Source organism: Schistocerca gregaria, unplaced genomic scaffold (genome assembly GCF_023897955.1).
Source record: "Schistocerca gregaria isolate iqSchGreg1 unplaced genomic scaffold, iqSchGreg1.2 ptg000178l, whole genome shotgun sequence".
Lineage (NCBI taxonomy): Eukaryota > Metazoa > Arthropoda > Insecta > Orthoptera > Acrididae > Schistocerca > Schistocerca gregaria.
Window position 1 is genome coordinate 233,338 of NW_026061728.1, and position 26,291 is coordinate 259,628.

Consider the following 26,291-nt stretch of genomic DNA (forward strand, 5'->3'; position numbering starts at 1 on the left):
ATAAAACCAAAAGATATAATAGCAAGCTTAATAAAAAATATAAAAGAATAAAAATCACCGCCCAAAAAAATTAAAGCCAATAACATTCTTATGAAGACAATTCTAGTATATTCAGCTAAAAAAATTAAAGTAAAACCACCCGCACCATACTCAATATTAAATCCTGAAACTAACTCAGATTCCCCTTCAGCAAAATCAAAAGGAGTACGATTAGTTTCAGCTAAGCAAGAAGCAAAACAAGCTAAAGCTAAAGGAAAAGAAATAATAATAAATCAACAATAAAGCTGATAGTTTACAAAATCAAACATATTAAAACTACCAATTAAAATAATTAAAGACAATAAAATTAAAGCTAAACTAACTTCATAAGAAATTGTTTGAGCAACAGAACGAAGAGAACCTAATAATGAATAATTTGAATTAGAAGATCAACCAGCAATTATAACAGTATAAACACCTAATCTAGTACATCATAAAAAAAATAAAAATCCATAAGAAAAAGAACACATATAAGTTAAATAAGGAAAAATTACTCAAACGGCTAAAGAAATCATTAAATTAAAAACAGGGGAAAAATAATAAAGTAGGTAATTAGATATAATAGGAATTGGCTGCTCCTTACAAATTAACTTAATAGCATCTCTAAATGGCTGAGGAATTCCAACAAAACCTACCTTATTTGGACCCTTTCGAATCTGAATATAACCTACAACCTTACGCTCTAATAAAGTTAAAAAGGCAACACTAATTAAAACACAAATAACCAATAAAAGAAAATTCAAAATAAATATAAATAAATCATAAAGTATCAATACTATTTGTAGAAAAAATCTACATAAATGAATTCTAAATTCAACACATTAATCTGTCAAAATAGTAAATAAATTAATATTAATCAATATAACAAAAAATATTTTAACCATATGGTCCTTTCGTACTAATATGGATTAACAATCTTAGGATAGAAACCGACCTGGCTCACGCCGGTCTGAACTCAGATCATGTAAGAATTTAAAGGTCGAACAGACCTAATCATTGGGCTCCTGCACCCAAAATTTTTCTTAATCCAACATCGAGGTCGCAATCTGCTTTGTCGATATGAGCTCTCAAAAACAATTACGCTGTTATCCCTAAGGTAACTTAATCTTATGATCATAAATTATGGATCAAAATAACAAACATAAATAAATGATATAATAATGAAGAGTTTATCTATTCTTCATGTCACCCCAACAAAACATCATCATTAAATATAGAAAGACAAACAAAAAACTATATAAAAGTAAAATGTCAAGCTCTATAGGGTCTTCTCGTCCTAAAGAAGAATTTAAGCCTTTTGACTCAAAAGTTAAATTCAAAAATTTATTAAGAGACAGTTGATTTCTCGTCAAGCCATTCATTCCAGCCACTAATTAAGAGACTAATGATTATGCTACCTTTGCACGGTCAAAATACCGCGGCTCTTTAAAAATACGCTCAGTGAGCAGGCCAGACCTCAAAATATAAACAAGAGGACATGTTTTTGATAAACAGGTGGAAATCAATTTTGCCTAGTTCCTTATAATAAGTTCACAAGGTAAAAATTTCATACAAATAAATATACTAATTCAATCATTATTACAAAAAGTTTAAAATTAAATTAATAATCTTAATAAAAAACCTAAAATATTTATAAAATCAAAATAAAAAATAATGAACTAAAACGTAATCTTAAAGATAGCTGGTTTAAAGCTTACTATTATATTTCTATAAAATAAATTATAGGTTATTAACTTCAAAGCTTATCCCTTAAAGAATAAATAAGTTAATATTTTTACTTAAAAAATTAAATAAAAACAAATAACTTTAAAAAATTAAATTTTTTCTTAAGAAACTAGTGATCTTGGGAAACGATTAACATCTCATTTCTATAAATAATTTAATAATAATTATGATACATTAACTATAAATTATTTATAAATCAACCCAAATCGAGACAAGTAAAATAAATACTAAAATTTTGATAAATCCTGATACAAAAGGTACAATAAATAAAATCTACTTAAAAAAATTTAAAATAATATTTCATAAAACACTTACATTACCAATAAACTATAATTTAAAAAATCAATTCTATAAATATACTAAGACAAAAATACAATAAAATTATTTATATTAAATAATTAAATAAACAAAAAATAAATATAATAAAATAAATAATCAAGATATCCTGATTTGCACAGAAAAATTTTCAGTGTAAATGAAACACTTTACTAATAAGTTATATCTTGAAACTCTTCCTAGATACACTTTCCAGTACATCTACTATGTTACGACTTATCTCATCTAAATTGAAGCTACTTTAAAATAAAATAGAATAATCAATAATGAGAGCGATGGGCGATGTGTACACATCTCAGAGCCAATATCAGTTAAATTAAATAAATTAAATTACTATCAAATCCACCTTCATTAACAGTATTTCACTATCAAATCCGTTATAAACAAAAATCTATTGTAACCCACCTCCTCTTAACTATAAGCTGCACCTTGACCTGAAATATTTTATAATTATAAATCTTGAGAATTATAACTCTAAAAAGATTCTCTGATAACGGAGATATACAAACAAATAAATTAAGTAGAGTAAATCGTGTATTATCAATCATGGGGTAGGTTCCTCTGAATGGAATGAGATACCGCCAAATTCTTTGGGTTTAAAGACCTTAACTAATAGTACCCTGGTAAATATAATTAACATTTAAAATAATAGGGTATCTAATCCTAGTTTATTATTTAAATTTCACAGATTCATAAAAAGGGCCACAAATAAATTTTAACATTTCACCTTACAAATTTATATTTCAACCCTAATAATATAAACAACTGTTTTAACCAATAATATTCACTTGTATCAATCGTATAACCGCGGCTGCTGGCACGAATTATGCCGATACTAAATCAATTGCTAAATCCAAAATCACTTGATAATTAAATCAAATTACTGCAAAAAGAACATTTAGTCTAACAAAACTTACATATAATACAAAGAAAAAGTGAATAAACAAGCAAGAATAAAACTTTTAAAAATAAAAAATAAGAAAATTTTAAATCTATTAATTCAGGAAAAAATAAAAGATTCAAATATTTAAAGAAAAAAAAAGAAAAAAACCACAAACATTAACAAAAAAAAAGAAACGCCCCTATGTATGACCACAACAACTTCTCTATTATATATAATTAAAGATTAATATGGAACATGTATAGCAATAAATGTATTATATTCTTTCTTATTTAATCTTTCTTTTCACTAATAAATAAAGAAAGATTAAATAATATAATATATATATTTTATACAATTATGTAATTTAATATAATATGTTATTAATATGAATTCTTTTTTTATATTAAGTTAACTTTCATATATATTAGTTAAATAATCTAATTATAGATAATTTACATAATTATATTATTATAATTAATATAATTATTTATATTAATTATAATATTTTATATTTAAATTAATAATTTTATTTATTATATCCAATTATAATAATATTAAATATTAAATTACATATTATTATATATATTATATTATAATAACCTATTTTAAGCTAAAAACATAAGTAGCTATAATCCTAGGTAAATAATTGCATTAAAATAATCAATTGATAATGGTAAGATGAACTTATAATACTTTAATTTCAATTAAATGTAATATATTAATATAAATTATTTATTATATATATATATATATATATATATATATATATATATATATATATATATATATATATATATATATATATATATATAATGAGCAGGATAAATTAATCCTAATTAAACAAAATAATACATAAAAGAATTTCAAAAAAAACTTTCGATTTATATATTAAATAAATGAAGTGCCTGATGAAAGGGTTACCTTGATAGGGTAAATAAAGTAAATAAAATTACCTTCATTAAAATTACATAAGATAGAATTAAACTACCTCCTTTAGTATCAAAAACTAACATGCATCATACACCTTAATGTAAAAAGGTAAGCTAAACAAGCTAATGGGTTCATACCCCATTTATAGAGGTATCAATCCTCTCCTTTTTAATGACCAACAACTCTACAAAACTTCTCTTCCTATCAACATTAATGATAGGAACGATCCTGTCCATTTCATCAAATTCCTGATTTGGGGTTTGAATAGGACTTGAGATCAACTTACTTTCATTTATTCCGCTCCTAACAAGAAATAAAAATATAATAATAAATGAATCATCAATTAAATATTTTATTGTCCAAGCAATAGCATCGACAATATTATTATTTTCAATTTTGCTGATTCAAATAAAATATCCCATGGGATGGGAAACAGAATTTATCCCATCAATAATAATTAGATCTAGACTATTATTAAAGATTGGAGCTGCACCTTTCCATTTCTGATTTCCAGAAGTTATAGGAGCATCAAGATGAAATAATTGTTTAACATTAATAACATGACAAAAAATCGCCCCAATATTGGTCTTATCTTATTGTATTCAATTAAGAACTTTTATTTGAACAATTATTATCTTAAGAATTATTATTGGGGCAATAGGAGGTTTAAATCAAACATCCTTACGACAACTTTTAGCATATTCATCAATCAGACACCTAGGTTGAATAATTAGATCATTAACAGTCAGAGAAAACATCTGAGAACTATACTTCATTATTTACTCACTATTAAGATTAATTATAGTTTTATTATTTAAGCAAATAAATTTATTTTTCATAAATCAAATTTATTCAGCCAGAAATATAAAAACCGAAATTAAATTCATAATATTCTTATCTTTATTATCTTTAGGTGGACTACCACCATTCCTTGGATTCTTACCAAAATGAATTGTAATACAATCATTAATAGAAAACAATATAACAACTATTATAACTATTATAGTTGTATTAACTACAATTACACTCTACTACTATATACGTATTAGATTCTCAGCTCTAATTATATCATACACAGAAAATTCGTGATCTATAAAGATAAAGTCCCAAAAATCAAGAATCATTCTTCCTATAACAGTAATAATTTCAACAATAGGATTGATTTCAACATCAACCTTAATTTCATTATACTAAGGACTTAAGTTAATCAAACTAATAACCTTCAAAGTTATAATTAAAAGAATAATCTTTTAGGCCTTAGTAAAATTTTACACCTCTAGAATTGCAGTCTAGAATCATAATTGAATATAAGACCTAAATATGATAAGAGAGAAAACATCTCATAAGTAGATTTACAGTCTACCACCTAAAATTCAGCCATCTTACCGCAAAAATGATTATTCTCAACAAACCATAAGGACATTGGTACTTTATACTTCATATTTGGAGCATGAGCAGGAATAGTAGGAACATCAATAAGAATACTTATTCGTGCTGAACTTGGCCAACCCGGATCTCTAATTGGGGATGACCAGATTTATAATGTTATTATTACAGCTCACGCATTCGTAATAATTTTCTTTATAGTAATACCTATTATAATTGGTGGATTTGGTAATTGACTTGTTCCACTAATAATTGGTGCACCAGATATAGCATTTCCACGAATAAATAACATAAGTTTTTGATTACTACCACCTTCACTAACCCTTCTTCTTACATCTTCTATAGTAGATAATGGTGCTGGTACAGGATGAACAGTTTACCCTCCTCTAGCAGGAGCTATTGCACACGGGGGTCCATCTGTAGATCTAGCTATTTTTTCACTGCACTTAGCAGGTGTATCATCTATTCTTGGTGCAGTGAATTTCATTACAACAGCAATTAATATACGATCAGAAAGTATAACTTTAGATCAAACACCTTTATTTGTATGATCTGTAGCTATTGCAGCATTACTTCTCCTTCTTTCACTTCCAGTTTTAGCAGGAGCTATTACTATATTATTAACAGATCGAAATTTAAATACATCATTCTTTGACCCTGCAGGAGGGGGTGACCCAATTCTATATCAACATCTATTTTGATTCTTTGGACACCCAGAAGTTTATATTTTAATTCTACCGGGGTTCGGAATTATTTCACATATTGTATGTCAAGAAAGAGGAAAAATTGAATCATTTGGAACATTAGGTATAATTTATGCTATACTATCAATTGGACTAATAGGATTTATTGTATGAGCACATCATATATTTACAGTAGGAATGGATGTTGACACACGAGCATATTTTACATCAGCAACAATAATTATTGCTGTACCTACAGGAATTAAGGTATTTAGATGATTAGCTACATTATATGGAACTAAATTCAAGTTCAATCCACCATTATTATGAGCTCTAGGATTTATTTTCCTATTTACAATTGGTGGATTAACAGGATTAGTATTAGCAAATTCATCACTTGATACTGTATTACATGATACATATTATGTAGTAGCCCACTTTCATTATGTATTATCTATAGGAGCAGTATTTGCAATTATAGGAGGTGTCATTCAATGATATCCACTATTTACAGGATTAACTATAAATAATACATGATTAAAAATCCAATTTACAATTATATTCATTGGAGTAAATTTAACATTCTTTCCTCAACACTTCCTAGGATTAGCAGGAATACCTCGACGATACTCTGACTACCCAGACGCATATACATCATGAAACGTAGTATCAAGAATTGGGTCTACAATTTCTATTGTAGGAATCATTATATTCATTGTAATTATATGAGAAAGAATGATTACAAACCGAGCAATTATATTTAGAGCTAACATAAGAAGATCAACAGAATGACTACAAAATAACCCTCCTGCAGAACATAGTTACTCAGAATTACCATTAATCTCTAGATTCTAATATGGCAGATTAGTGCAGTAGATTTAAGCTCTACAAATAAAGGTTTGACCTTTTATTAGAAAATATTTATTAATGGCAACATGATCAAATTTATCTCTTCAAGATGGAGCTTCACCATTAATGGAGCAATTATCATTCTTTCATGATCATACTATGGTCGTATTATTATTAATTACAGTAATTGTAGGTTATGCCCTAAGTTATATATTATTTATTGCCTATACTAACCGTAATATACTTCATGGACATTTAATTGAAACAATCTGAACAGCTTTACCAGCAATTACATTAATTTTTATTGCCCTTCCATCTTTACGACTATTATATTTACTTGATGATTCAGTAGATGCAATAATTACAATTAAAACCATTGGACGACAATGATATTGAAGATATGAATATTCAGACTTCATAGACGTAGAAATTGACACTTATATAACACCAGAACAAGACCTAGAAAATGATGGATTCCGACTACTAGATGTAGATAACCGAACAATCCTACCAATAAATACAGAAGTACGAGTATTAACAAGAGCATCAGATGTTCTACACTCATGAGCAGTTCCTGCATTAGGGGTTAAAATTGATGCAACGCCAGGTCGGTTAAATCAAGGAACATTCACAATAAATCGACCTGGATTATTCTTTGGACAATGCTCAGAAATCTGTGGAGCAAACCACAGATATATACCAATTGTAATTGAAAGAACTTCAGTAAATTTATTTATTAAGTGATTATCTAAGATAATTTAAGGAGTTAGTTAAAATAAATAACATTAGAGTGTCAATCTAAAGTAACTAAAAAAAATTAGTACACCTTGAAATTCATCAGATGACTGAAAGTAAGTAATGGTCTCTTAAACCAAATAATAGTAAATTAACGACTACTTCTGATGGGGAAATTATATCCAAATCCCTCAAATATCCCCTCTTATATGATTCTCACTATTCATTATATTTTCAGCTACATTAATCTTGTTTAATCAAATAAACTTCTTCTCATTTAAACCTAACCTTATTAAAAGAGCAGAAAAAGGAACAATTGAAATAAAAAACTTAAATTGAAAATGATAACAAATCTATTCTCAACATTTGACCCATCAACTAACATCTTTAATTTATCATTAAATTGAACTAGAACATTTCTAGGACTATTATTAATCCCATCACTATTTTGACTTACACCATCACGAATTAACATTATCTGAAATAAACTAAATTTAACCTTACATAACGAATTTAAAACACTTCTTGGTCAAAATCATTTAATGGAACCACATTCATTTTCATCTCAATTTTTATTATAATATTATTTAACAATTTCATAGGATTATTCCCTTATATTTTTACTAGAACAAGACATTTAGCATTAACATTTGCAATTGCCCTACCTATATGGCTAAGATTTATATTATTTGGATGAATTAACCATACTAATCATATATTTACACACCTTGTACCACAAGGTACACCGCCTGCATTAATATCATTTATAGTACTAATTGAAAGAATTAGTAATGTTATTCGACCAGGTACATTAGCAGTACGGTTGGCAGCAAATATAATTGCAGGACACTTATTGTTAACCTTATTAGGAAACACAGGACCATCTATAGCAATAAACTTAATCTCATTACTAATTATTGGACAAATACTTCTATTAATTCTAGAATCAGCAGTAGCAATAATTCAAGCCTATGTTTTCTCAATTCTAAGAACTCTATATTCTAGAGAAGTATATTAAACCTATGTTAACAACTCACTCAAACCACCCATTCCACTTAGTAGACTATAGACCTTGACCATTAACAGGAGCAATTGGAGCAATAGTCCTAGTATCAGGACTAGCAAAATGATTCCACCTATTTAATATTAACTTATTCATAATTGGATTTGGAATTACCCTACTAACTATAATTCAATGATGACGAGATGTAGTACGAGAAGGAACATATCAAGGATTACATACAGGATTTGTATCAATTGGATTACGATGAGGAATAATTTTATTTATTGCATCAGAGGTATTATTTTTCGTTTCTTTTTTTTGAGCATTCTTTAGAAGAAGATTAGCACCAACAATTGAACTAGGAATACTATGACCTCCAATAGGAATTCAACCCTTTAACCCTATACAAATTCCATTACTTAATACAGCTATTCTTTTAGCATCAGGAGTAACAGTAACATGAGCACATCATAGTTTAATGGAATCTAATCATACTCAAGCACTACAAGGATTATTCTTCACAGTGTTATTAGGACTATACTTTACAATACTTCAAGCATATGAATATTGAGAAGCACCTTTTACCATTGCAGATGCAGTTTATGGATCAACATTCTTTGTTGCAACAGGATTCCATGGTTTACACGTAATTATTGGAACAATCTTTTTATCAACATGTCTACTTCGACACTCAATAAATCAATTTTCACCAAGACATCACTTTGGATTTGAAGCAGCAGCATGATACTGACACTTCGTAGACGTAGTATGATTATTCTTATATATCTCTATTTATTGATGAGGTAGATAATTGTTTTTCTAGTATAAATAGTACATTTGACTTCCAATCAGAAAGCTTGATATAAATCAAGAAAAACAATTCTAATTCTATCAACAAGAGTTTTCATTAGATTTATTATTCCAATAATTGTTATAATCCTGGCAACAACACTATCAAAAAAATTAATTAATGATCGAGAAAAAAGATCACCATTTGAATGTGGGTTTGATCCAAAAAGATCAGCACGAATACCATTCTCAATACGATTCTTCCTAATCGCAGTAATCTTTTTAATGTTTGATGTAGAAATTGCACTAATTCTACCAATTGTAATTATTTTTAAAACTTCAGACATTATAATCTGAACAGTATCAACAATATTTTTTATTCTAGTTCTATTAGGAGGACTATACCATGAATGAAACCAAGGAGCATTACAATGAGCAGAATAAAGGGTTGTAGTTAAATATAACATTTGGGTTGCATTCAAAAAGTATTGATATTATCAATCAACCTTAAATAGAATAAGAAGCGAAATATTGCAGTCAGTTTCGACCTGGAAGATTGGTATGTACTACCCTTATTCTTATTAATTGAAGCCAAATAGAGGCGTATTACTGTTAATAATATAATTGAACTATAATAGTTCCAATTAAGGAAATGTAAAGCCAATATGAAAGCTGCTAACTTTTTATATTAGCGGTTAAACTCCGTTAACATTTCTAAAATTTATATAGTTTAAATAAAACATTACATTTTCACTGTAAAAATAATATATCTATATTTATAAATACTTAAAAGTAAAAATACTTCCTTAACATCTTCAGTGTCACGCTCTAATCATAAGCTATTTAAGTAAACGAAAAACAATATTACCAAAATAAATATTCAAAAAATAAAAGTTAAAAGATAAATCTTGAAATTAGAATCATATCAACCTTGAATATAACCAATTAAATAAATAAATAATCTATATAAACCTTGACCACCAAGTAATTCACCTCAACCATAATCAAATGACTTAGATGAATAATAACCTATTTTTAAAGGAATATATCTAATAAACTTAGTTGAAAGAAAAGGTATAAATCATATAGAACCAGCAAATCTAACAAAAGAAAGTATACTTAAAGAAAATAAATTATGAGAAAAATCAAAATTAGAAATAAGATAACCTAAATAAGCACCTAAAATAACAACTGTAATAGTTAAAAACTTTAAATAATAAGGTACAGCAATCACATGAGGAATAGGAAAAATTAATCAAGATAAAAGACTACCACCAAAAACAGCAACAAACAATAGACCAATTATTCCAAATGAAATATAATAACCCTTATCATCAAAAGAAAATCTAGAATAAAAATTATTATCACCAGATATTGAATAATAAAACAAACGAAAAGAATAAGAAGCAGTTAAACCAGTAGAAAAAAAATAAAGAAAAAAAATTAAACAATTAATTCATCTTAAACAAACCATCTCAAGAATTAAATCCTTTGAATAAAATCCCGCTAAAAAAGGTATTCCACACAAAGATAAACTAGAAACATTAAAACAAACTGAAGTTAAAGGTATGAAATTAACAATTGATCCTATAAAACGAATATCCTGGGAATCCTTCAAATTATGAATTATTGAACCTGCACATATAAATAATAATGCCTTAAATAAAGCATGAGCCAATAAATGAAAAAATGCAAGCTTTGGATAACCTATAGCCAAAATTCTTATTATTAAACCAAGTTGTCTTAAAGTAGAAAGAGCAATAATCTTCTTTAAATCAAACTCAAAATTAGCGCCCAATCCAGCCATAAATATAGTTATACAACCAATTAAAAGTAAAAATCAACCACAATTATAAGTATCCAATATTGGTCTAAAACGAATTAATAAATAAACACCAGCAGTAACAAGAGTAGAAGAATGAACTAAGGCAGAAACAGGAGTAGGAGCTGCTATAGCAGCAGGAAGAGAAAGGAATCTGAGCTCTCTTAGTTATAGCTGCTAAAACAATTAATATAGTAATGAGCTTTATTTCAAAAGAATTAGAAATAAAATCATAATAATAAATATAATTTCAACCACCAAAATTTAACATTCATGCAATAGAAATTAAAATAGCAACATCACCAATACGATTAGAAAGTGCAGTTAATATACCAGCACTATAAGATTTTACATTTTGATAATAAATAAGTAAACAATAAGAAACTAAACCTAAACAATCTCAACCTAATAAAATTCTAATTAAATTAGGACTAATAATTAAAAAACCTATAGAAAGAATAAATATTAAAACAATAATAATAAAACGATTTATATTCTTTTCACCAGATATATAATCCTCTCTATAATAAATAACCAAAGAAGAAATATATATAACAAAAGATATAAAAATAAGAGATATTCAATCCAAAATTAAAGTTATAACAACTATTGAACCATTAATTTGAAAAGCTCTCACTCTACAAAAACTCTATAATCAATTATTAAATAATAAATACCTAAAATAAAAATTATAGTTCTCGAAATAAACAAAGAAAAAAAACTCAAAGAACAAATAGAAAATAAATTCACAGCCTAAGATGAAACACTTCATATCATTGATTCCACAAAACAATATTTTTAATTAAAATACTTAAGCAAACTAAACAAAGAAATATTCACCCTTTAAACAGAGAATATTTAAAGGCAATCAATGTAAAAGTAAAAGATGATATTCACGAAAATAACCAAGAGAACAAGTATAAACACCAGAATAATAATTCCCATGCTGAGAATAAGAATATATATACAAAGTATAAACAGCTCTAAAAAAAGATAAAAAAATCAAAGCAAAGAATCTAAAAGAAGATCAAGATATAATTCTATTTAATAATCTAATTTCACCTACCAAATTTAAAGAAGGAGGAGCAGCCATATTTGATGATCCTAAAAGAAATCATCATAAAGCCATTCTTGGCATCAAATTAATTATACCCTTGTTAATTAATAATCTTTGTCTACCTAAACGTTCATAAATAATATTAGATAAACAAAATAAACCAGAAGAACATAAACCATGACCAACCATTAGAGAAAGAGAACCTACACAACCCCATCAATTCATAGTCATCAATCCACCAATAACCATTCTTATATGAGCAACAGAAGAATATGCAATTAAAGACTTTAAATCAACCTGACGAAAACAAATTAATCTTACAATAACACCCCCAGATAAACCTAAAGACAATCAAAAATAATTAAACTTTAAACCCAAATAAGAAATAACCTTTATAACACGAAAAATACCATAACCACCTAACTTTAATAAAACACCAGCAAGAATTATTCTACCTGAAATAGGGGCCTCTACATGAGCCTTAGGAAGTCATAAATGAACCAAAAACATAGGTATCTTAACTAAAAAAGCCAAAATTATAAATACATAAAACATAAAATAATAAGAACCAACATCAACCAATAAAGGAAAATATAAAGTATTAGAAAAATCATAAACCTTAAATAAAACTAATAATAAAGGTAATCTAGCAACCAAAGTATAAAAAATTAAATAAACACCAGCCTGCAAACGCTCAGGTTGATAACGCCAACCCAAAATTAAAAGTAAAGTAGGAACTAATCTAGCCTCAAAAAAAATATAAAAAGAAAGAAGACTTAATCTAGCAAATGAACAATAAAGCATAATTATTAAAATCAAAACCATAAAAACAAAAAAATTAGAGTGATATGAACTTAAATAAACTGAACCTCTAGCAGTGATTATTAAAGAACAAATCCAAAAACTAAGTAAAATTAAACTAAAAGAAAAATAATCAATACCAAAATAATATCTAATTATATTCAAATCAGCATATGAATAAACACAAATTATAAAAACAAAACCCGACAGAAACATTAAAGAATGAACCAACCATCAACAATTATTTAATAAACAAAGAGGGATCAAAAAAATAGTTATAAATAAATACTTTAACATAAAGATAAACCAAAAGAATTAAAAAAATCATTACCATGAGAACGAATTATTGAAACTAAAATAGAAAGACCTAAAGCACCCTCACTAACAGAAAAAACTAAAAAAATAACAGGAAAAAAATAATCATAATCAAACTCAATAAGAAAAACCATAACTAACATAAATAAAGAAAGAACAATATATTCTAATCTCAAAAGAACCATTAATAAATGTTTACGTTTAGAAGAAAAAACATAAACACCAGCAAAATAAATCAATAAAGAAGTAAAAATAGAGAATATAAACATTAGTTTTAATAGTTTAAAAAAAACGCCGGTCTTGTAAACCGAAAATAAGTCCAGCCCCCACTTTTAAAACTTCAGAGGTGGAAAAGCTTCCATCATCGGTCCCCAAAACCGGTATTTTAAATAAACTAACCCCTGAAATGATCAAAATAATAATTATATCATTATCAAATGTAATAAATATTAATTTTATTAAATTAAGACACCCAATATCAATAATGCTTTTTATTATCCTTCAAACCTTCCTAGTTGGATTAATAACAGGAACAATAATAGAAAGATATTGATTATCATATATTTTATTTTTAACATTTCTTGGTGGTATACTAGTATTATTTATTTACATTACAAGAATTGCATCAAACGAAATATTTCAGCCTAAATCAATCACTATAATTATTACATTAATAATGTGAGTATTTATCATATTAATATTAATTATTCTAGATATATCTATATTTATAGACTTTTTCAAAAACACCGAAACTATAAATATTGATAATTCAATCAATTATCAAGAAATAACAATATCTTTAGAAAAATTATATAATAGACCAACATTCATTATTACAATAATAATAATAATTTATTTATTTTTAGCACTACTAGCAGTTGTTAAAATCACCAATATTAATCAGGGACCTATTCGTAAAATAAGATAATTACTAATGAATAAACCCTTACGATTAAGACATCCTTTAATTAAAATTATTAATAACTCTTTAATTGACTTACCTGCCCCAACAAATATTTCATTTTGATGAAATTTTGGATCCCTATTAGGGTTATGTTTGGTAATTCAAATCGTAACTGGACTATTTTTAGCTATACATTATACATCAAATATTGAAATAGCATTCAGTAGTGTAGTACACATCTGCCGAGACGTAAATAATGGTTGAATTATCCGAACCTTACACGCAATTGGAGCATCTATATTTTTTATTTGTATTTACTTACATGTAGGACGGGGAATTTACTATGGATCTTATATATATATATATATATACATACCTGAATAATTGGTACAGTGATTTTATTTTTAGTTATAGCAACTGCATTTATAGGATATGTCTTACCCTGAGGCCAAATATCTTTTTGAGGTACAACAGTAATTACTAATTTATTATCAGCAATCCCATACTTAGGAACAGATTTAGTCCAATGAGTATGAGGAGGATTCGCTGTTGATAATGCAACATTAAATCGATTATTCACATTCCATTTTGTATTACCATTTACTATTGCTGCTATAGCAGCAATTCATTTATTTTTTCTTCACCAAACAGGATCTAATAATCCTCTTGGACTAAATGGAGATATTGAAAAAATTCCATTCCATCCATACTTTACCTTTAAGGATTCTATTACATTTGTAATAATAACATCATTATTAATTATACTATGTTTAATTAATCCTTACCTATTAGGAGATCCAGATAACTTTGTACCTGCCAACCCATTAGTAACACCAGTTCACATTCAACCAGAATGATATTTCCTATTTGCATATGCAATTCTACGATCTATCCCTAATAAGTTAGGAGGTGTTATTGCATTATTTTTATCAATTAGAATCTTAATAATTTTACCATTTTATAATAAAACACCATTCCGAGGCATTCAATTTTACCCTATTAATCAAATTTTATTCTGAATTATAGTAGTTGTTGTATGCTTACTAACGTGAATTGGTAAACGACCTGTTGAAGAACCTTATATTATAACAGGTCAAATCTTAACAATTATTTACTTCACATATTTCTTAATTAATGTCCATGTCGCAAACGCATGAGATAAATTAATTAAGGAATAAAGTTAATTAGCTTAGGAAAAGCATATGTTTTGAAAACATAAAATTAGAAGTTTAACTCTTCTATTAACTTTTCTCAAAAAATTTCACTAAACAAATGAGATAAATAAAATCTTTAAACCAACAAAGAAAATAAAAAAATTCAAAGATAAAGGTAAAAAACTTTTTCAAGCTAAGTACATTAATTTATCATAATGGAACCATGGTAATGTTCCACGAACCCAAATAAAACCAAAAGATATAATAGCAAGCTTAATAAAAAATATAAAAGAATAAAAATCACCGCCCAAAAAAATTAAAGCCAATAACATTCTTATGAAGACAATTCTAGTATATTCAGCTAAAAAAATTAAAGTAAAACCACCCGCACCATACTCAATATTAAATCCTGAAACTAACTCAGATTCCCCTTCAGCAAAATCAAAAGGAGTACGATTAGTTTAAGCTAAGCAAGAAGCAAAACAAGCTAAAGCTAAAGGCAAAGAAATAATAATAAATCAACAATAAAGCTGATAGTTTATAAAATCAAACATATTAAAACTACCAATTAAAATAATTAAAGACAATAAAATTAAAGCTAAACTAACTTCATAAGAAATTGTTTGAGCAACAGAACGAAGAGAACCTAATAATGAATAATTTGAATTAGAAGATCAACCAGCAATTATAACAGTATAAACACCTAATCTAGTACAACATAAAAAAAATAAAAATCTATAAGAAAAAGAACACATATAAGTTAAATAAGGAAAAATTACTCAAACGTCTAAAGAAATCATTAAATTAAAAACAGGGGAAAATAATAAAGTAGGTAATTAGATATAATAGGAATTGGCTGCTCCTTACAAATTAACTTAATAGCATCTCTAAATGGCTGAGGAATTCCAACAAAACCTACCTTATTTGGACCCTTTCGAATCTGAATATAACCTAAAACCTTACGCTCTAATAAAGTTAAAAAGGCAACACTAATTAAAACACAAATAACCAATAAAAGAAAATTCAAAATAAATATAAATAAATCATAAAGTATCAATACTATTTGTAGAAAAAATCTACATAAATGAATTCTAAATTCAACACATTAATCTGTCAAAATAGTAAATAAATTAATATTAATCAATATAACAAAAAATATTTTAACCATATGGTCCTTTCGTACTAATATGGATTAACAATCTTAGGATAGAAACCGACCTGGCTCACGCCGGTCTGAACTCAGATCATGTAAGAATTTAAAGGTCGAACAGACCTAATCATTGGGCTCCTGCACCCAAAATTTTTCTTAATCCAACATCGAGGTCGCAATCTGCTTTGTCGATATGAGCTCTCAAAAACAATTACGCTGTTATCCCTAAGGTAACTTAATCTTATGATCATAAATTATGGATCAAAATAACAAACATAAATAAATGATATAATAATGAAGAGTTTATCTATTCTTCATGTCACCCCAACAAAACATCATCATTAAATATAGAAAGACAAACAAAAAACTATATAAAAGTAAAATGTCAAGCTCTATAGGGTCTTCTCGTCCTAAAGAAGAATTTAAGCCTTTTGACTCAAAAGTTAAATTCAAAAATTTATTAAGAGACAGTTGATTTCTCGTCAAGCCATTCATTCCAGCCACTAATTAAGAGACTAATGATTATGCTACCTTTGCACGGTCAAAATACCGCGGCTCTTTAAAAATACGCTCAGTGAGCAGGCCAGACCTCAAAATATAAACAAGAGGACATGTTTTTGATAAACAGGCGGAAATCAATTTTGCCTAGTTCCTTATAATAAGTTCACAAGGTAAAAATTTCATACAAATAAATATACTAATTCTATCATTATTACAAAAATTTTAAAATTAAATTAATAATCTTAATAAAAAACCTAAAATATTTATAAAATCAAAATAAAAAATAATGAACTAAAACGTAATATTAAAGATAGCTGGTTTAAAGCTTACTATTATATTTCTATAAAATAAATTATAGGTTATTAACTTCAAAGCTTATCCCTTAAAGAATAAATAAGTTAATATTTTTACTTAAAAAATTAAATAAAAACAAATAACTTTAAAAAATTAAATTTTTTCTTAAGAAACTAGATATCTTGGGAAACGATTAACATCTCATTTCTATAAATAATTTAATAATAATTATGATACATTAACTATAACTTATTTATAAATCAACCCAAATCGAGACAAGTAAAATAAATACTAAAATTTTGATAAACCCTGATACAAAAGGTACAATAAATAAAATCTACTTAAAAAAATGTAAAATAATATTTCATAAAACACTTACATTACCAATAAACTATAATTTAAAAAATCAATTCTATAAAATATACTAAGACAAAAATACAATAAAATTATTTATATTAAATAATTAAATAAACAAAAAATAAATATAATAACATAAATAATCAAGATATCCTGATTTGCATAGAAAAATTTTCAGTGTAAATGAAACACTTTACTAATAAGTTATATCTTGAAACTCTTCCTAGATACACTTTCCAGTACATCTACTATGTTACGACTTATCTCATCTAAATTGAAGCTACTTTAAAATAAAATAGAATAATCAATAATGAGAGCGACGGGCGATGTGTACACATCTCAGAGCCAATATCAGTTAAATTAAATAAATTAAATTACTATCAAATCCACCTTCATTAACAGTATTTCACTATCAAATTCGTTATAAACAAAAATCTATTGTAACCCACCTCCTCTTAACTATAAGCTGCACCTTGACCTGAAATATTTTATAATTATAAATCTTGAGAATTATAACTCTAAAAAGATTCTCTGATAACGGAGATATACAAGCAAATAAATTAAGTAGAGTAAATCGTGTATTATCAATCATGGGGTAGGTTCCTCTGAATGGAATGAGATACCGCCAAATTCTTTGGGTTTAAAGACCTTAACTAATAGTACCCTGGTAAATATAATTAACATTTAAAATAATAGGGTATCTAATCCTAGTTTATTATTTAAATTTCACAGATTCATAAAAAGGGCCACAAATAAATTTTAACATTTCACCTTACAAATTTATATTTCAACCCTAATAATATAAACAACTGTTTTAACCAATAATATTCACTTGTATCAATCGTATAACCGCGGCTGCTGGCACGAATTATGCCGATACTAAATCAATTGCTAAATCCAAAATCACTTGATAATTAAATCAAATTACTGCAAAAAGAACATTTAGTCTAACAAAACTTACATATAATACAAAGAAAAAGTGAATAAACAAGCAAGAATAAAACTTTTAAAAATAAAAAATAAGAAAATTTTAAATCTATTAATTCAGGAAAAAATAAAAGATTCAAATATTTAAAGAAAAAAAAAGAAAAAAACCACAAACATTAACAAAAAAAAGAAACGCCCCTATGTATGACCACAACAACTTCTCTATTATATATAATTAAAGATTAATATGGAACATGTATAGCAATAAATGTATTATATTCTTTCTTATTTAATCTTTCTTTTCGCTAATAAATAAAGAAAGATTAAATAATATAATAAATATATTTTATACAATTATGTAATTTAATATAATATGTTATTAATATGAATTCTTTTTTTATATTAAGTTAACTTTCATATATATTAGTTAAATAATCTAATTATAGATAATTTACATAATTATATTATTATAATTAATATAATTATTTATATTAATTATAATATTTTATATTTAAATTAAAAATTTTATTTATTATATCCAATTATAATAATATTAAATATTAAATTACATATTATTATATATATTATATTATAATAACCTATTTTAAGCTAAAAACATAAGTAGCTATAATCCTAGGTAAATAATTGCATTAAAATAATCAATTGATAATGGTAAGATGAACTTATAATACTTTAATTTAAATTATTTATTATATATATATATGAAAAAAATAAAATGAGCAGGATAAATTAATCCTAATTAAACAAAATAATACATAAAAGAATTTCAAAAAAAAACTTTCGATTTATATATTAAATAAATGAAGTGCCTGATTAAAGGGTTACCTTGATAGGGTAAATAAAGTAAATAAAATTACCTTCATTAAAATTACATAAGATAGAATTAAACTACCTCCTTTAGTATCAAAAACTAACGTGCATCATACACCTTAATGTAAAAAGGTAAGCTAAACAAGCTAATGGGTTCATACCCTATTTATAGAGGTATCAATCCTCTCCTTTTTAATGACCAACAACTCTACAAAACTTCTCTTCCTATCAACATTAATGATAGGAACGATCCTGTCCATTTCATCAAATTCCTGATTTGGGGTTTGAATAGGACTTGAGATCAACTTACTTTCATTTATTCCGCTCCTAACAAGAAATAAAAATATAATAATAAATGAATCATCAATTAAATATTTTATTGTCCAAGCAATTGCATCGACAATATTATTATTTTCAATTTTGCTGATTCAAATAAAATATCCCATGGGATGGGAAACAGAATTTATCCCATCAATAATAATTAGATCTAGACTATTATTAAAGATTGGAGCTGCACCTTTCCATTTCTGATTTCCAGAAGTTATAGGAGCATCAAGATGAAATAATTGTTTAACATTAATAACATGACAAAAAATCGCCCCAATAATGGTCTTATCTTATTGTATTCAATTAAGAACTTTTATTTGAACAATTATTATCTTAAGAATTATTATTGGGGCAATAGGAGGTTTAAATCAAACATCCTTACGACAACTTTTAGCATATTCATCAATCAGACATCTAGGTTGAATAATTAGATCATTAACAGTCAGAGAAAACATCTGAGAACTATACTTCATTATTTACTCACTATTAAGATTAATTATAGTTTTATTATTTAAGCAAATAAATTTATTTTTCATAAATCAAATTTATTCAGCCAGAAATATAAAAACCGAAATTAAATTCATAATATTCTTATCTTTATTATCTTTAGGTGGACTACCACCATTCCTTGGATTCTTACCAAAATGAATTGTAATACAATCATTAATAGAAAACAATATAACAACTATTATAACTATTATAGTTGTATTAACTACAATTACACTCTACTACTATATACGTATTAGATTCTCAGCTCTAATTATATCATACACAGAAAATTCGTGATCTATAAAGATAAAGTCCCAAAAATCAAGAATCATTCTTCCTATAACAGTAATAATTTCAACAATAGGATTGATTTCAACATCAACCTTAATTTCATTATACTAAGGACTTAAGTTAATCAAACTAATAACCTTCAAAGTTATAATTAAAAGAATAATCTTTTAGGCCTTAGTAAAATTGTACACCTCTAGAATTGCAGTCAAGAATCATAATTGAATATAAGACCTAAATATGATAAGAGAGAAAACATCTCATAAGTAGATTTACAGTCTACCACCTAAAATTCAGCCATCTTACCGCAAAAATGATTATTCTCAACAAACCATAAGGACATTGGTACTTTATACTTCATATTTGGAGCATGAGCAGGAATAGTAGGAACATCAATAAGAATACTTATTCGTGCTGAACTTGGCCAACCTGGATCTCTAATTGGGGATGACCAGATTTATAATGTTATTATTACAGCTCACGCATTCGTAATAATTTTCTTTATAGTAATACCTATTATAATTGGTGGATTTGGTAATTGACTTGTTCCACTAATAATTGGTGCACCAGATATAGCATTTCCACGAATAAATAATATAAGTTTTTGATTACTACCACCTTCACTAACCCTTCTTCTTACATCTTCTATAGTAGATAATGGTGCTGGTACAGGATGAACAGTTTACCCTCCTCTAGCAGGAGCTATTGCACACGGGGGTGCATCTGTAGATCTAGCTATTTTTTCACTGCACTTAGCAGGTGTATCATCTATTCTTGGTGCAGTGAATTTCATTACAACAGCAATTAATATACGATCAGAAAGTATAACTTTAGATCAAACACCTTTATTTGTATGATCTGTAGCTATTACAGCATTACTTCTCCTTCTTTCACTTCCAGTTTTAGCAGGAGCTATTACTATATTATTAACAGATCGAAATTTAAATACATCATTCTTTGACCCTGCAGGAGGGGGTGACCCAATTCTATATCAACATCTATTTTGATTCTTTGGACACCCAGAAGTTTATATTTTAATTCTACCGGGGTTCGGAATTATTTCACATATTGTATGTCAAGAAAGAGGAAAAATTGAATCATTTGGAACATTAGGTATAATTTATGCTATACTATCAATTGGACTAATAGGATTTATTGTATGAGCACATCATATATTTACAGTAGGAATGGATGTTGACACACGAGCATATTTTACATCAGCAACAATAATTATTGCTGTACCTACAGGAATTAAGGTATTTAGATGATTAGCTACATTATATGGAACTAAATTCAAGTTCAATCCACCATTATTATGAGCTCTAGGATTTATTTTCCTATTTACAATTGGTGGATTAACAGGATTAGTATTAGCAAATTCATCACTTGATATTGTATTACATGATACATATTATGTAGTAGCCCACTTTCATTATGTATTATCTATAGGAGCAGTATTTGCAATTATAGGAGGTGTCATTCAATGATATCCACTATTTACAGGATTAACTATAAATAATACATGATTAAAAATCCAATTTACAATTATATTCATTGGAGTAAATTTAACATTCTTTCCTCAACACTTCCTAGGATTAGCAGGAATACCTCGACGATACTCTGACTACCCAGACGCATATACATCATGAAACGTAGTATCAAGAATTGGGTCTACAATTTCTATTGTAGGAATCATTATATTCATTGTAATTATATGAGAAAGAATGATTACAAACCGAGCAACTATATTTAGAGCTAACATAAGAAGATCAACAGAATGACTACAAAATAACCCTCCTGCAGAACATAGTTACTCAGAATTACCATTAATCTCTAGATTCTAATATGGCAGATTAGTGCAGTAGATTTAAGCTCTACAAATAAAGGTTTGACCTTTTATTAGAATATATTTATTAATGGCAACATGATCAAATTTATCTCTTCAAGATGGAGCTTCACCATTAATGGAGCAATTATCATTCTTTCATGATCATACTATGGTCGTATTATTATTAATTACAGTAATTGTAGGTTATGCCCTAAGTTATATATTATTTATTGCCTATACTAACCGTAATATACTTCATGGACATTTAATTGAAACAATCTGAACAGCTTTACCAGCAATTACATTAATTTTTATTGCCCTTCCATCATTACGACTATTATATTTACTTGATGATTCAGTAGATGCAATAATTACAATTAAAACAATTGGACGACAATGATATTGAAGATATGAATATTCAGACTTCATAGACGTAGAATTTGACACTTATATAACACCAGAACAAGACCTAGAAAATGATGGATTCCGACTACTAGATGTAGATAACCGAACAATCCTACCAATAAATACAGAAGTACGAGTATTAACAAGAGCATCAGATGTTCTACACTCATGAGCAGTTCCTGCATTAGGGGTTAAAATTGATGCAACGCCAGGTCGGTTAAATCAAGGAACATTCACAATAAATCGACCTGGATTATTCTTTGGACAATGCTCAGATCTGTGGAGCAAACCACAGATTTATACCAATTGTAATTGAAAGAACTTCAGTAAATTTATTTATTAAGTGATTATCTAAGATAATTTAAGGAGTTAGTTAAAATAAATAACATTAGAGTGTCAATCTAAAGTAACTAAAAAAAATTAGTACACCTTGAAATTCATCAGATGACTGAAAGTAAGTAATGGTCTCTTAAACCAAATAATAGTAAATTAACGACTACTTCTGATGGGGAAATTATATCCAAATCCCTCAAATATCCCCTCTTATATGATTCTCACTATTCATTATATTTTCAGCTACATTAATCTTGTTTAATCAAATAAACTTCTTCTCATTTAAACCTAACCTTATTAAAAGAGCAGAAAAAGGAACAATTGAAATAAAAAACTTAAATTGAAAATGATAACAAATCTATTCTCAACATTTGACCCATCAACTAACATCTTTAATTTATCATTAAATTGAACTAGAACATTTCTAGGACTATTATTAATCCCATCACTATTTTGACTTACACCATCACGAATTAACATTATCTGAAATAAACTAAATTTAACCTTACATAATGAATTTAAAACACTTCTTGGACCAAAATCATTTAATGGAACAACATTCATTTTCATCTCAATTTTTATTATAATATTATTTAACAATTTCATAGGATTATTCCCTTATATTTTTACTAGAACAAGACATTTAGCATTAACATTTGCAATTGCCCTACCTATATGGCTAAGATTTATATTATTTGGATGAATTAACCATACTAATCATATATTTACACACCTTGTACCACAAGGTACACCGCCTGCATTAATATCATTTATAGTACTAATTGAAACAATTAGTAATGTTATTCGACCAGGTACATTAGCAGTACGGTTGGCAGCAAATATAATTGCAGGACACTTATTATTAACCTTATTAGGAAACACAGGACCATCTATAGCAATAAACTTAATCTCATTACTAATTATTGGACAAATACTTCTATTAATTCTAGAATCAGCAGTAGCAATAATTCAAGCCTATGTTTTCTCAATTCTAAGAACTCTATTTTCTAGAGAAGTATATTAAACCTATGTTAACAACTCACTCAAACCACCCATTCCACTTAGTAGACTATAGACCTTGACCATTAACAGGAGCAATTGGAGCAATAGTCCTAGTATCAGGACTAGCAAAATGATTCCACCTATTTAATATTAACTTATTCATAATTGGATTTGGAATTACCCTACTAACTATAATTCAATGATGACGAGATGTAGTACGAGAAGGAACATATCAAGGATTACATACAGGATTTGTATCAATTGGATTACGATGAGGAATAATTTTATTTATTGCATCAGAGGTATTATTTTTCGTTTCTTTTTTTTGAGCATTCTTTAGAAGAAGATTAGCATCAACAATTGAACTAGGAATACTATGACCTCCAATAGGAATTCAACCCTTTAACCCTATACAAATTCCATTACTTAATACAGCTATTCTTTTAGCATCAGGAGTAACAGTAACATGAGCACATCATAGTTTAATGGAATCTAATCATACTCAAGCACTACAAGGATTATTCTTCACAGTGTTATTAGGACTATACTTTACAATACTTCAAGCATATGAATATTGAGAAGCACCTTTTACCATTGCAGATGCAGTTTATGGATCAACATTCTTTGTTGCAACAGGATTCCATGGTTTACACGTAATAATTGGAACAATCTTTTTATCAACATGTCTACTTCGACACTCAATAAATCAATTTTCACCAAGACATCACTTTGGATTTGAAGCAGCAGCATGATACTGACACTTCGTAGACGTAGTATGATTATTCTTATATATCTCTATTTATTGATGAGGTAGATAATTGTTTCTCTAGTATAAATAGTACATTTGACTTCCAATCAGAAAGCTTGATATAAATCAAGAAAAACAATTCTAATTCTATCAACAAGAGTTTTCATTAGATTTATTATTCCAATAATTGTTATAATCCTGGCAACAACACTATCAAAAAAATTAATTAATGATCGAGAAAAAAGATCACCATTTGAATGTGGGTTTGATCCAAAAAGATCAGCACGAATACCATTCTCAATACGATTCTTCCTAATCGCAGTAATCTTTTTAATTTTTGATGTAGAAATTGCACTAATTCTACCAATTGTAATTATTTTTAAAACTTCAGACATTATAATCTGAACAGTATCAACAATATTTTTTATTCTAGTTCTATTAGGAGGACTATACCATGAATGAAACCAAGGAGCATTACAATGAGCAGAATAAAGGGTTGTAGTTAAATATAACATTTGGGTTGCATTCAAAAAGTATTGATATTATCAATCAACCTTAAATAGAATAAGAAGCGAAATATTGCAGTCAGTTTCGACCTGGAAGATTGGTATGTACTACCCTTATTCTTATTAATTGAAGCCAAAAAGAGGCGTATTACTGTTAATAATATAATTGAACTATAATAGTTCCAATTAAGGAAATGTAAAGCCAATATGAAAGCTGCTAACTTTTTATATTAGCGGTTAAACTCCGTTAACATTTCTAAAATTTATATAGTTTAAATAAAACATTACATTTTCACTGTAAAAATAATATATCTATATTTATAAATACTTAAAAGTAAAAATACTTCCTTAACATCTTCAGTGTCACGCTCTAATTATAAGCTATTTAAGTAAACGAAAAACAATATTACCAAAATAAATATTCAAAAAATAAAAGTTAAAAGATAAATCTTGAAATTAGAATCATATCAACCTTGAATATAACCAATTAAATAAATAAATAATCTATATAAACCTTGACCACCAAGTAATTCACCTCAACCATAATCAAATGACTTAGATGAATAATAACCTATTTTTAAAGGAATATATCTAATAAACTTAGTTGAAAGAAAAGGTATAAATCATATAGAACCAGCAAATCTAACAAAAGAAAGTATACTTAAAGAAAATAAATTATGAGAAAAATCAAAATTAGAAATAAGATAACCTAAATAAGCACCTAAAATAACAACTGTAATAGTTAAAAACTTTAAATAATAAGGTAAAGCAATCACATGAGGAATAGGAAAAATTAATCAAGATAAAAGACTACCACCAAAAACAGCAACAAACAATAGACCAATTATTCCAAATGAAATATAATAACCCTTATCATCAAAAGAAAATCTAGAA

At 26.9% G+C, this 26,291-nt stretch overlaps 1 long non-coding RNA gene across 1 annotated transcript; it reads left to right on the forward strand.

Moving 5' to 3' along the window:
- The first annotated feature begins 8,099 nt into the window (after positions 1–8,099).
- LOC126302694 (uncharacterized) lies at positions 8,100–24,170 on the forward strand. Its single transcript, XR_007553149.1, has 2 exons — positions 8,100–8,372; positions 23,954–24,170. It is a non-coding gene; the product is annotated as an uncharacterized LOC126302694 (long non-coding RNA).
- Positions 24,171–26,291: the final 2,121 nt, after the last annotated feature.